The sequence below is a fragment of the Wyeomyia smithii genome, chromosome 3, assembly GCF_029784165.1.
Source record: "Wyeomyia smithii strain HCP4-BCI-WySm-NY-G18 chromosome 3, ASM2978416v1, whole genome shotgun sequence".
Lineage (NCBI taxonomy): Eukaryota > Metazoa > Arthropoda > Insecta > Diptera > Culicidae > Wyeomyia > Wyeomyia smithii.
In genome coordinates this window covers 36,286,657-36,301,335 of record NC_073696.1, presented here as the reverse complement: position 1 = coordinate 36,301,335, position 14,679 = coordinate 36,286,657, and the positions used below count along the sequence as shown (strand labels likewise).

Below are 14,679 nucleotides of genomic sequence, written 5' to 3'. Positions count from 1 at the left end.
TCCACCGATTCACACAGCTTTGATGTTTCCAATGGATGCGCCGGGAATCGGATTAGGAATTTGACGTCAAACAAAAGAACAATGCCGACAAACGTCTAAACTAAGCTGATCATCGAATTATTCGCTTGATTGCACGCACTTAGAAATTAACATCATCTTCGTCCTTTTTTTCGCTTCGGCTTACGTTTCGTTGTGTGATTGGTATCTCTTCATGATTTTTTTTTATTGTTTTGCTATTATCTTTAACAAACTTGTTAACATCGTCTTTTGAAATGACTGCTCTGACCGACTGCCAGATATAACATTGAAACTGTTCCCTGCTCTTTCGTGAAATGATTTTTTTTTTGATCGACAGGAAAAGATTTAACGGACAGTGAGTTTCCCTGTCCTACCGTAACAGCTGTCGTTTGACATACATCAGGACACACATTCGCTACCCCGCTACGCACGAGGGTCAGAAGTTGATTGTTAGGACAGTTCGATTCCGCTGGCTCGGCTTACATTAAATCTACGGCTCAGACGACTAAACAAGGGATGAGGCAAAACCGCGTGGGAATCTAAACCTAATTACATAAGTCACATGTCGTACACATTTGTTTGCACATTCTAGCAGCTCGTCATGCACGAGTAACTAACGAAAAACGGAACGTGTTTTCAACTGCGGAACATTGGAATGCCCAGGCTTTCGAAACGGAAGTGATAAAATTTTAAGTGCAAATAAGTTACCGAAGCTGTAACAAGGTTATGGAACCGTTTATCAGGTCCACAGCTTATTCACAATGCCATCATAGAGGTTTTTCACTTGAAACTACTCGAAATAGTCAACCTTCGGAAATGCATTTTGTCATACTGTAGCTAGAGAGAACATCGGCTCACTTTCGCTGCCAGTTCGGCCACTGTCGGGACAATTAGATTACGACGAGGCACTTCACAGGTTTCTTCCATCGGAAAATCTAGTTTTCCTGGTAAGTAGGACTGGAAGGAAAATGCCAGTTGCGGTTTTTTTGTTGAGCAGTTCGGTCGGAAAATTTCATTGATTTGAACTAGTATAGTTTAAGCTCATTTTTGGATCAAATTATCATCCAAAATTGTGGTGTTTTATTACAATTTAATCGTGTGTTGCTTGGATTTTGAATTAAAAGTGTTGGAAATTATCACTCAAACAATTAGTTCTTTTGTTGAATAAGGAAGCAAACCATTCGTAACGGGTTTGAAAAAAAAAACGTAACCAGTGCACTTTCCAAGCGAATAATTCAATTAAAGTGAAGAAAATCGATTCTTGGATTGAGCAAATACAATATCTTACGTGGCGTTACTACATACTACCTATGCCTATCCGGTAAACCGTTTAAAAGTTCACCTCAAGATATTATTAAGTGGCAACCCTGAGGAAGATACAACGCCTAGACGTGGGTGAGAAAATCGATACCGGTAATAGGATTCAAACCAATGAAGTTACTAAAAGCCAATCAAATGCGATCGATGCATGTTAGCGCGGATCCTCGAGTGGTATAATCTAGTCTTACTGCATTCCCGAGTGTGGCAGGAAGCAAAAGTGCCAAGGTTGGGCCGGTGGTTATCGAAACGAGTTATCAGTTAGTGCACAGAGTTATCAGCTTGAGAGGGTGCAAACAGTTTAGTTAGAGTTAAATATTGTTTGGAACTGCTGGGTAAGTAGCTTTGTAATCGAATTGATAGCGGTTAAAGTCAAATTCAGCCTAAAATTAATTTATTTTAAGAATCAGTCAAACAGATTGAAATAAATGTTGCCTGGTTTTTAGAAACAGAATATATTTGGCGCTGGTAAAACTTATCATTTGATTTTGACTAAAGAACACATAATTTTTCCACAGGTCGATGGACCGTTCTTAAGCGTTACTTTTATGTGTGTGTGTGTGTTTTTTTTTCCGGGTTTGAATTGATTCTTTTCGGTGATACTAAAAAACCTTTTATTTATTTCTTTACGTTTCGACCTACTTTATTTCTTTCGGTCATCTGCAGAAATAGTTCGCTGCCTTGCGTTATTCCATCAAGGTGCGCGAACTATTTATGAAGATGACCGAAAGAAATAAAGTATGTCGAAACGTGAAGAAATAAATAAAAGGTTTTTTAGTATCACCGAAAAGAATCAATTCAAACCCGCGAAATAAAACAAACGGTGATAAAAACAAGTTTCAAACGTACGTGTGTGTGTGTTTTAGTATACGAAATCTTCAGAAAATTGTATCTCAAACACTTCAATTATCCTCCACAAACTACTTTTAGTGAAGATTAAAGTTTATGAGCCCAGCCACAAAGCATATTTTGATAACGGCCGAACAATTGCACAATATGGCACTTTCACACAGTAGACGCTTTTAAATTTCTTGGTAAAGCGAAGCAGGAATCCTAGCTGCGACGAAACTTTCGAAACGATGTATGCAACAGGATTTTTAAGTTTAGTTTGGTATCGAGCAGGATCCCCGGGCCCTTCACTGTCAACAGGAACAATGCGTCCTTTGGTTGTTTTATTCTGTGATACAACTTCAAATGGTCCAAGATGACTTCTCTGGGGAACACCGGACCAAACAGGAAAGGGTGATGAAATGTGGTCATTGAATTTGATGGACATATTTCTGCCAGTTAGATACGGTTTGAGCCAGACAAGCAAATTATCATTCATGCCAAATTTGTCAAATTTGTGAAGCAGGTGAAGTTGGTCGTTATCGAACGTTTAGCCATAAAACCGTGCTGATCTGGTGATATATATTGTACATATCTCTGAGCCAGTAAGCGAAGCAATGTCAGCTCAAACATCACTCAACGCGGCTATACCGCGATAATTCGAGACGATTTGGCTTACAGCCTTTTTTGAAGACCGGGTATTTCTAGCTAGTAGTTAGCACCCCTGTGCGCAGAGAGCGATTGAATACTGTGGTTAGCGGTGTTACAACTGTATGTACACAGCGTTTCAAGACAAGCGAAGGGAACCCGTCTGGACCGCATCCGGTGGAACGCTTCAGATCCATACCTGCTGCCCTAACCATATCACCGGTGATAACGATTTGCCGTCTGTCGGAGAACATTTCTGGTAGCGGTAGTCACGTCTTGCGGATCTAGAAGCTCGTTGGTTAAAACGCTGCTAAACTGTGATCGAAAAAATCGGCAATATCTGTAGTCGATTCAGCTTCAAACAAATCATCAGTCACCGTAGAGGACAATCCAGTTTCCTTCCGTTGGCTGTTGACGTACCAACAAAAACCTTCGGAGTTATTGTTGAGGTTATTTTCCAGATGGTGCTGATGAGCGTTGTAAAGACCATCGTTCAAATGCTTATATTCAGCGTTTGCTAACATGTAGCTGGCCCAGGTAGAATCCGTACAATACTTGCTATGTCGTTGGAGGGCTGCGCGTTTCATCTTTTTGAGGTATTCAAAATCGGCGTTTGCCTAAGCTGGTTTGGGTGGCACACGCTTGGTCATCATGGACAAAAATGGTCGATAGCATATAGAAAGATAGCGGAGACAGTTGACGCAGCAAGGTTAACATCGTAGCTTCGAAGAACATCATTCCACCAAACATGCAGAAGGAAGTCATTCGTACCATCAAAATCAGCCCCATTGAAATCGTAGAAGACGCTGTAGGTAGTATCACGCAAACGATGTTGTGGGTCTACAGTTTAACCATCAGTGATGGAGTTTAAGAAACCGTGCAGACCACACAAAGTTCGTCGCTGACGAAGTACAGATCGAGTATGCGAAACCGCTCGTTTTCAACTTCACTCTTTACTTTAGAATCTTTCAGAAGATGCTCCTTCATAACAGCTCATTATTTCTTAATTGGGCGAGATAGTTAAACTGTTGTGAGCCTTAAGAAGAGGAAGAAGCCGCCTTTGAAAACACTCTTTCAAATACATCTTTCCATAGTGCTTGAGGTAGCGATAGGTACACTCCGCCCTCCGGAGGTATAAATTGCCTACCAAATCGAGAACTTCTTAGCAAACTTGGACATCTTCTGTGCTCGGAAGTTCTCTGGTGAATCAAACTTTTCCTTGGCAGTGAAATACAGTCTCCCTGTAATCTGTTTGAAGTCTGCCTTAATATAAGTTTCGCCGTTCATTGGGCAGGAGTGTGGTCTCGTCAGTCGCCTCCCCGGGCGTCGGTGGTTGGCGCAAAAACAGAGGCGGAACTAGACCGACGTGAAATAAGCGAGAATAAAAAAACCTTATATACCTGAAATCTAGCTCAAGTTCAGGCATCCTGCACGAAAGTTACTCTCAGATGAAGCTTTTTTTCGCCACATCTCGGACAAATGCTCCGCTTAGCAATGGGCAAGATCGATCCGATTTTTGCAAAATCAATCTTTTCGTGTCGATTCATCGATTTTTTGAATCGATTTCTTGCGCTCGATCTTCTACTGAATCGATCCTTTGGATGGCAAGATCGTTTTTTTTCGCCTGAGAAAATAAATGTGTGCAAAACGGATTGAAGACAATAGTGATTGCATCTATTGTTGCTAACGTAATCTGCGGCCGAATTCCGAGAACACTTTTTTTGAAGAGAAGAAAATTTCTTCATTGATAGTATACAAATTTTTTTTCTTCTCTCCGAAGAAGTGTGTGCTCGGAACTCGGACACTGATCTGAAAAATGTGTCAATTTTTTACCGGGATGACCATAGTTGAAGAATGAGCTAAAGTTCAATAGACATGAAACCGAGAAAAACGCATTTCAAATGTTTTTGTTGGTTCAAACAATTGTCTACGTCCATGACAACTTTTTTCATGAGTATGTCACCACCCCCACAAGGTTCCAGAATATCCAGCTTTCCACGAACGATAATGGCGGATAGGGCACGCTGCCCATTTAGACGTTTTCTGTAGGTCAGGGAAGCTGGATAACCTTGTCGTCGAGTTGAAAAAGAACAATCCGCAGCCAAATTAAGTCCATCTAGTATTTTTAACGCAGTAACCATTTTTTGCCTTTGTAAACGCGACATCAATAGACAAACCCGTATGAAATTTGGCTAATACGCATGCGTTGTGAAATATATCAAGGATTAGGGGTGGGTGAAACGACTCTTTTGCAAGACCGGCTCTGAACTGACTCATGGTTCACAATGATTCACGAGCGTTGACAGTTCATGTTGTCTCGGTAAACTTCGGGTTCGCGCGAACCAAACAGTTCTGCTGCGCCCAAAGAACCGTGGTTTTTTTTTTTCGTGAGCCGTTCGTTCTTTCGCTCTTTTCTAAGAACCGGTTCATATGAACGGCTCGTGAGCCGTTCGCCCATCCCTAGCGAGGATAAAAAGAATGACGAGACAAGTTTGCACCTCGAACTGAATATAAATTACCGACCACAAGACCGCCTCAAAAGTTTGACATACACTAAGGTTGCTTTTACGCGGTTTTTTACACGGTTTTACGCGGATTCCGGAATTTAAGCGGTTTTTTACGCGGATTCCGGAATTTACGCGGTTTTTTTTACGCGGATTCCGGAATTTACGCGGTTTTTCTTACGCGGATTCCGGAATTTTTTATCAGTTTTTTCTATCATCTGAAAATTAACGATGGTTTTTTTTACGCGGATTCCGGAATTTACGCGGTTTTTTTTACGCGGACTCCGGAATTTACGCGGTTTTTTTACGCGGCACGTATCCCCCGCGTAAAAAGCGACTTTAGTGTATAATGTATACAATCATTACTAACTGATTGGTGTGTATTGGGGTGGCAATGGCAATGTTTCGCCCTCACGAACAGTTAGCAAAATTTCGATTTTTTGGATAACACCCGACCTCGACGTTTTATACATTTCTAATAACCCGTTCATATGATGTAATATTGCTCATCTTGATTTCAAATCCCATACTCCAAATTTTCCGTGAAAACTAGATGTTTGTATGATTCAAGATACGCGATATCACGTGATATCTGCTATAGAGTGAACAAGGCATAAGACATTTGGCACAAAAAAAAAACTATTACAAACTGTGCTTTTCTTCAAAAGTCGAGAAAGTGAAATTTAGACCAAATACTCCTGAATTCCGATTGAGCTGAAATTTTGCATAGCATTGGATATTTAATTTACCATTTTGGATATTAGCCAACATTATTTCATATTTGCTACCTCTGCAAGTGCACTTTTTGAAAATTGGCTTACGTAGGGACGTTGTTCACTATCGTTGTGGGTGTTTACTATCAAGCACCAATTTTTTGATTTCGGTAGAAAATGCATATGCGCTTATTTTTCAACTATGAGTAGCGGGGTATTCGTTAAACAAAAATATTGCAAAGGTTGAATTAAATGTTCATGTATATACCGTGCAGCATTCTGTTCTGCAGGGTGTCGCGCTCGCCATTTTTGTTTATTTGAGTTTGTGCTGCGGATGTTTTATGAATTGGGTTGTTCAGCTATATCAGCTTTTTCTATCCCTGAAAGATCTGAATTTCCTAAGTAAAACGTGATTTAAAAAAATTCTATCATTGTCCTTCGCTTTTTAAATTACGATTTGAAACTGCTTGAAATTTGCTCGAAACCGCTACAATGACAGTTCGCCCATCTACCAACTGTCATTGTAGCGATTTAGAGCGAATTTTTGTTTTTTATTTAAAAACCGAAGGAAAATGATATAAAGTTTTAAAAAAATCACGTTTTACTTAGAAAGTTACACTCTTTTGGATGATATATAAAAATCGGAAATCCGTGAATAGCTAAACAACCCAATTATACAGGTTTGGATTGCTCTTAGTGCATCCGAAACAATAGACCATTTCACGAACTGACAGGTGTCATGGTTCCTGCTGATGTTGATGATGCTTTCACGTGCATTATGTCAGCGGTTCCAAACTTTCTGTCAAAATTTCGTTCATGAATCAAGTTCACAAACGTCTCGTGAAATGGTCTATGGGATGAGCGACAACAAAAACTCTTAGTAGAAAAAAACCGCCAAAAGAGTACACGCGGTAAAAGAAGATGGCAATAAACTAAAAAAGCCGTATCGTTAGTAGATGTTGTGGACGAAAACTCGTTGAACATGATTGATAAATCAGAAAACGCAAACAAAACAAAATCTCCATAAATATAGCCAAAAAACTTGGTAAAAAGCTTATACCGAACAAAAATCGATTTTTTGTTGAATCGATTTTTCAGGCTCGATTTCCTTATGAATCGATTTTAACAACTTTGATTAATCGATGCAGGAGAATCGATTTTTTTTTAAGATCGCCCATTGCTAGCTCCGCTTTACCTACCAAGTGTCCAAATACACGCTAAGCTATCTTCATTTAAAACTTCAATTACTATAACCCAATAATGGATCAATAGTTAAAGCAGTTTTAGTAGTAAGCTTGTAACGGAATGGTAAAAATTTACACACATACACAGATAAAATGATAAGCATGTCACTTACACTCCAATCATATTTATGAAGTGTAAAACACAGATTACACCTGGTTAATAGCACAATAGACTAATTGTTTGTGGTCGCGGTAATAGGTCCATACAAAGAAAAAAAGCTTTTGACGGAGTACTTCAATACACAGGTTCAATATGTGGGTGTATAGTACCTGCCATAATTTTGAATCGCCTAACTGAGTATTGCAACACCCAGTCTTCAGCAAACTTGTTCCAAAGGTCAAGGCTACGTGATGCTAGCGGGCACACAATTAGTAGTATTATAACTTTAACTTATTCCGCGATTTATAGTTTATTTTTTGATACAGTTTCATGCTAAATATTGTACCCTGCTCAAATGAAGATTCATAATTATTCAAAATAAACACACACACACACACAAGTTGGCTGACCTGATTTTCTCGGGTGAAAAACGGGACACTTAAGAAGATTCATCTCTTTAAATGAGATGCGTGCCCTGTCCGCCATTCCCGCTCGTGGAAAGCTATATTGTTGTTGTGTCGTAAAATTTGGTAATCGTTTGAAAAAAAGAATCTTTCTGAATTTCATCAGAATCAGAATGTAGTGTATCGTTAAAAAGCTCTTCCATAGACCATCGCACGCATCTGAATGTGTTTACTTTTGGAAAAAAACAGTTTCCTCAATTATATCAGAAGGGTCCTAAAGCTATACCAATTTTTATAAATCATTTGAAAAAAAAACTGCATTTTCTGAGCAAAACTTGATTTAAAAAAAAATATCATTATCTATCGATTTTTAAATGAATAATTAAAACTGCTCGAAATGTCTTAAATGACATTAAGCCCATGCACGGTATATAGACGAACTGTCGTTTTAGGCATTTCGAGTAGTTCTTTATTTTCACTTAAAAACCGAAGGATGATGCTAAACATTTTTTTAAATCACATTTCGATTATAAAATTACGCTCTTTCACCTAATACATAAAAATCAGAAAACCGTGTAAAACTTTAGGACCCAATTGTGACTAAAATGCGCTTCAAATGTTGTGTATGAGGTGCAAGCGGCCAGCAAGGAGAGCATAACACTGGTTCAAATTCATTGATAATTTTAACGCTGAGTTTTTATTGAATTTATTTTAAGGAGCATACAAAATGGTCAAGAAAACGGCACGTCTGGTCAGCCTACACACCCTTCAATGCACAGTGAAGAAACATTGACGAAATCGAGATTGAATATTTTGGCCTGCAAACAGATGTGTCATGCGATATGCAGTATTGAAGACAACTTTTCACTTAATCGATTGGGAAGGGTCCCATTTGTGGAAGTGCTTGCTACAGACTTGCATAAGAAAAGCTCGAAAAACTTACTCAGCGTGTGCCCAGCAGGGCTGATGTTTTTTAGCGCTTTTGCGTCAGTGTTACCTAACGGGAGACAGCTGGGTATAGATTTGCATCCACTTTGGGAACCATTCGCTGATTGGTTGAAATTGAAAGCCACCAGTGCGTTAAATTTTATTTGGCAACTGCTGAACAATATGTTTTTGTGGTTTTAATTTATGGTTTATTTATGATTTCATTTGTAATTATATAAAATTCTCAGGTGAACATTCAAAATAAATTGAGAAGCGTACAAATACCAAAGTAAAAGATCCCGTTTGGATCATCACTAATATCGATTTCCGAAAGTGCGCAAGGAGTGGAAACGGCTGTGCGTGTAGCAGGAAGTTAATTGTATTTTTGAATATGTTCTGGATAAAATTTGGTACATACCTGTTAAGGCACAAGGAAGGTCCAATTTTGATGATCACGTAAAACAACGTAAATTTACTTAAACTTGAATGTTTCACTTGTTAGGTAAATAATACGCATAAAAAATGGTGAAAAAAATGCAATAGCTTAATTAATGCGAATACCTGATTTTGGGTAAAAATTTGTATGGAGATCTTGATATTGATGATTCAAGTTATTCAATTTTACCTAAAAGATGACTTCCGTGCACCTGCACTGAAGTAAGTAAATCACTTTTACCTAAAAGTACTTTCCCGCACAGACGGGCTGATTTACGTAAAAAAATACGCATATTTGGGTATTTTTATTTTTCTGTTTAGAGTGTTACCATGGCGAGGAATTATTTAACTATCATGCAAGGTTCATTCTTTCTTCATTCCTCTTTTATTAATCTTAAAAGAAGAACGTCAAGTCTTTCATTAGCCACAGTAAAAACGTGTTAGTCACAGTAAAAACTTATTACTCTGAGTTTTGTCGTGTGAACTGTAATTTTTTAAATTCAATTTGTGTACTGTACAGTGGCATTACGCGATTGGTAAGATACGGGAAAAATACTAACGTTTGCGGTGAATAAAATGGACAATACCCATTTAGCATCAATCATAGTAACTCATGAGTTTTTGACAGTTTTATCAGTCGAACTCTAACCATGATGGCGAAAACGGTTAAGCTACTACGTTCAGAAGTTTGCGTGTTGAATAAACAGTACACACCCCCCCCCCAACCCTCCCCAATAATCAGAATTTTGAAAGAAAGCCCGGTTCCAGACAGCCAACGACCCTGAGGATGCTGAAGAGGCCGAGACCGAGGAAAAAGTGGCTACATCGCTGCTGCGTACGCTTAGCCAGGAGGTCGGTGCAACCGGAAAAACAGTGAAAAAGTACGTGGCGAACATGAACATACATGCCAGGAGGCAGCAGTCCCGTCCGCTGGTCTCGGGCTGCAGGCAATGGCGCCTAAATAAAATGATCAAGTCGAGTTTCCCGGCAAATCGTGACGCGGCGATGGTGATGGACGACGAGACCAGTCTAACCTTGAATGGCGAAGACTGGCAGGGTATTTCGTCCCCCCACGAAAGGAGTAGGCATCGAGGAAAAATTCATTTCACACACCGCGTTCACCAAGAAGGTGTTGATGTGGCTGACAATCAGCGAGTAGGGGATGTCAAAACCGCTCTTCTTTCCCTCCGGACTAGCCATGAACGGGGAAATTTATAATACGATTTATAGTGCTTGCCGGAAGTGGAGTCGTTCATCAAAAAGTAACATAGGGCCGAAAACGCGGTGTTTTGGCCGGATCTGGCGTCGGCCCATCATTCGAAGCGTTCGTTGGAGGAGATGGAGTGGCTCAATATCGATGCGGTACCCAAGTTGGCGAACCCGCCCAACGTCCCGAAGTTGCGTCCCATCATGGATTTCTGGGCAAACCCGAAGCGTAAAATATCAATTATCTGTCTTAGTTATTTTTTTATCACCATCCGCTCTAAACCAAGATGTACAGTCAGATTTTTTACGAGTGGATAAATACCCCGTGAAAAAACCTCGTCAATCCGAAAATCCGCATAAAAAAAACCGTGACTGTAATTCCAGTTGGACTGCTTGTATATAGAGTGGCGACACTGTCAAAATTGGAACAAAAATTATCTGTCAATGTCATTCCAAACGAGTAAACAACCTATTGAACTCATGCGAAGAAAAGAGAAGGGATATTCAGTGTTACCACAGAACAGATATGCAACTTCGAACAAAACTCTGCAGCAAATCGGTGCCCAAGCTTTCGCATTCATTTTTTGCTGTTCCATCCTACATTGATTTTACAGTGCATCGTTCGAACAATTCGCTCCAATAGTTTAAACATGCACTAAAAAATTATTTTTTTTTGCTTCAATGACCAGACAAAAAGGTAATCTTGAATAGTTGAATCTATCAAAATCAAGTTAAGACAGGATCGCATTCGAGAGATCTCTAAAGTGGAAATTCAGTAACAATTCACAATCAACGTCAATAAAACAAATTAAACTAAAAATCTTTCAACCATTCAAACATTGTCTAACAAATTTTCTTGGATCGTACACTTCACGACTGTTAAAACTATTTTAACCTGTTAGTTGATTTACTTGAATATTTTCGTTAAACTTGGAAACCGAATTTCTCGATCAACAATATTTTTTTCTCGAACCGTTTTTCATACCTAACATTGCTAGAAATGCATATCAGACGCGCTGTACCAGCACTGCTTACGACATTAGGTACAATGTAAAAAAATATTGTCGTTAGTCAAGATATTCAGTTTTCAACTTGGGCAACAATGAAATTCATTAAAAATATATCTACATAAAAACCGTTGCACGTATGCGGGTGGTACTGTACGTTTATCATGAAAAGGCACCCTCGCTATACCAGTACCGGGAAGAACAAAGGATTCTCTCGATGACAAAGCGGCGAGAGCTCATACAGTCCTTTTGTTGAATGAATGGAATATAAGCGTAATGAAATTTCGAGTGTAAAATGCATTCTCTCCACCGCTAGATGTCGATACCTAAAATAAAGAGATTTTGTCTCGTTTTTGGTTATTCAGTTGAACACATGTGGTGTTACCAGTATTACCAGCGTTACCTTAGATGACATGGTGCCACTCTGTATACAAGCAGGCTAATTCTTGTGTATCTGGAAGGGTGCTGTGTTAATTGTAAGTGAAAATTGAAAAAAAAGTGATTTCAATCAGTGCTGCAACTTTACTAAGTATTTGGGTTTTCGAGATAAATTTTTTCTCTTAACATTAATACTAGCGCCCAAAGCGATCTTATTTCCAACCAAACTGTCCATAAACCAAAAATTCTTGATCTCCTGAACAACTTTGCCAAAAACCACAACTTTCTAAGCAGTTAAATTCACGAAATAGAGTAACTAGGAAATACGGAAACTTCATGAGCCCTAGCACCAGGTTGCGACAGAACTGAATAGCTCACCAAAAGCCCTAGATGTTTTGAACATCTTTCTTGCAAAACGCAGCTTTCTGAGTGGTTCGATTCACGAGATAATTTATACTCCTAATATTAATTGAATTATTAATAATCAAAACAACATGCACACTAACTTTGCGTTGTGGTTGAATTTGGAAACGAACTGTGCACCAAATAAAACCAGACGACTTTCTGCTAAAGGCGACAACTTTTTAAGTGGTCGTATGAACAAAATATAATAACAGCTTTGCTGATCGCAACTTTTTAGCATGTGAACAAATTTAAAACCGCCGTGTTTTCCATAATTAGAGACTTTATTGTGAATCGAGAGTACATGGGGTTTCTTATGTGTGAAAATTTTGTCCATCGCTAGGCACAACTTTTTCCATCTTTTGTCTTTTGAGTTCCGTATAGGGAGAACTGCTTGTTATTTGACACTGTCTGTTATTACTTTCAGTTTTAGGCCAGCAAAGCGACGCGTCGTTGATCGGAAGAGGTGGCAATCGAATTGAGCGATGCCAGTAGAATACAGAGGGTTAGGTAGGACGTCCCATTTCAGTATTTCCATACCAGACACGTTTTGACGCCGTTAACAATCGTCGGCGTTGTCATGTGGAAAATTTGGGTGTCAACCGCCTAGGTTACAATAAAATTATCTTGCAACCAATGGGAGGAAATGTTTATAACTTTTGTTGGTGTCATCTCTTAAGGATAACACGCATTCATGGGCGCAACTAAGGAAAATTTCTAGGGGGGGGGGGGCTTGTTTTCATGTATGTCATTTTAAAAAAGAGAAAAAAGAGTTTGAATATGCTTTTTTAATGACGCTTAAAATAGTATCGTAAAAGCAGAAAAAATCACTTCGGGATAGAATCTCCGAAGATGTACTGAATATCTTGAACACATCGTCAACGCCAAGCTCTTTTAGCAACAATGATTCGATATTGAGGAGAGCTAGATTTGGTAAACGGCTGGGCAGTGCTTTTTCACAGTTCACCCGTACTAGTTAGAATAAAATAGACCCCACTGTGGTTCAAGGCATAATGCCCTATTCCTACCTCCACGTGGTACCGACTGGGATACGAGCAACCAAGGAAAAACCGGTTACCCGGTGGGGTAGTTGTTCTCCTTAGAGAGCAGGTTGTCTGCGCGTCTACCCCACAGGCTAGGGGCGGCTCAAACAGCGACTGATCCGGACCGGACGGTTGAACTATGAAATGCGGTGTCTCGCCGGCTACATCCATGGCGGCAGCTCCGTCGCAAGACTAGGCATCGCAGCCCTAGTAAGGCAGCATACTGAAATAAACATACATAGGTAATGACCCAGCCGACGAAATAAGGACGACGATAAGAAGCTCAGTACATGTAACAGTAGATCGCTTAATGACCCGGATGTCGACCGGATTCTGCTAGATCAGCTAGAACCCCGCCACTTCGACATCGTTGCGCTCCAGGAGCTTTGCCTGAAAGGAGAGAAGGTACGGTGGATTTGTGGCCGCGAGGCACAGTACCACCAAAGCGGCAGGCAATCAGCGACAGGTTGTGTTTGTTGAGAATTAAAGGCCGGTTCCACATCTACACTATTCCCAATGTGCACTGCCCTCACGAAGGAAGACCTGATACAGGGAAAGAAGCGTTCTACGCACAGCTGGAGAAACTCTACGATAGCTGCTCGCGTAGAGATATCAAGATCGTCGTTGGGGACATGAACGGAAGGATAGACTTATATAAGCCGGTTATCGGCCCGCACAGCCTGCTCTGCACCAACTTCGCAGCTTCCCGCGGATTAGCAGTCAAAAGTCCCTTCTTACCTCGACCAACGTACAGCAAAACAAATTGACCACGTTCTCAACGACGGCCCGTTCTTCTCAGACATTACAAACGTACGCACCAATCACGGTGATGATCGGACATGACCACTTCGATACAAAAAACTACAAAACCCTGATAACCGGTAGTCCTCTACGGAAGTCCTTTTGATATTTTCGAACAGAAGGTGCCTATCGGCGAACAGAAGGTGACTATCTACGGTGGAGCACAAGCGGACGACGGATAATGGCTACAGCGCATGAACCATGAGCTACAAGCGCTGCTTGGAGAGAACCCCATTGCACATCTGGCGAAAGACATTAGTTTAAGGTGGGCCGGTCACATCGTAAGAATGCCGGACGACAACCATGTGAAATCACTTCTCTTCAGCAACCCTACCGGCACAAGAAATTAAGGGGCGCAGCGTGCATGATGGCTCGACCAGATTGAAAGAGACTTGCGAGTGATGAGACGTCTGGGGAACTGGTGAAACACAGCCCAAAACCGAGTAAACTGGCGACTACTTGATACAGCACGAGTTACTACAGCTCTCGTCTGACTGGTAAGGTGAGTAAGAGAGCAAGGGTTGAGAATCGATCCTGGGTGCAGAACTAGTTCTTAGCCAATGAATGACGACATCTCAATTTGTGTGGATTTTGATGCTCTGATAAGTAGTATGGGGTGTATATATATTGAATACAATCATTCTCTGGGAAATTCTAGGGGGGGCTAAACACGTTCCAAGGGGGGCGTCAGCCCCCCCTAGCCC

General features: G+C 40.3%; 1 protein-coding gene across 1 annotated transcript in view; it reads left to right on the top strand.

Annotated features, from left to right (window-relative positions):
- The first annotated feature begins 1,000 nt into the window (after window positions 1-1,000).
- Window positions 1,001-14,679, top strand: part of LOC129730142 (neither inactivation nor afterpotential protein C) — a 43,698-nt gene continuing 30,019 nt past the window's right edge. The window contains exon 1 of the mRNA XM_055689225.1: window positions 1,001-1,670. The gene's annotated coding sequence lies outside the window, so the exon portion shown is untranslated. The remainder of the gene's footprint in view (window positions 1,671-14,679) is intronic.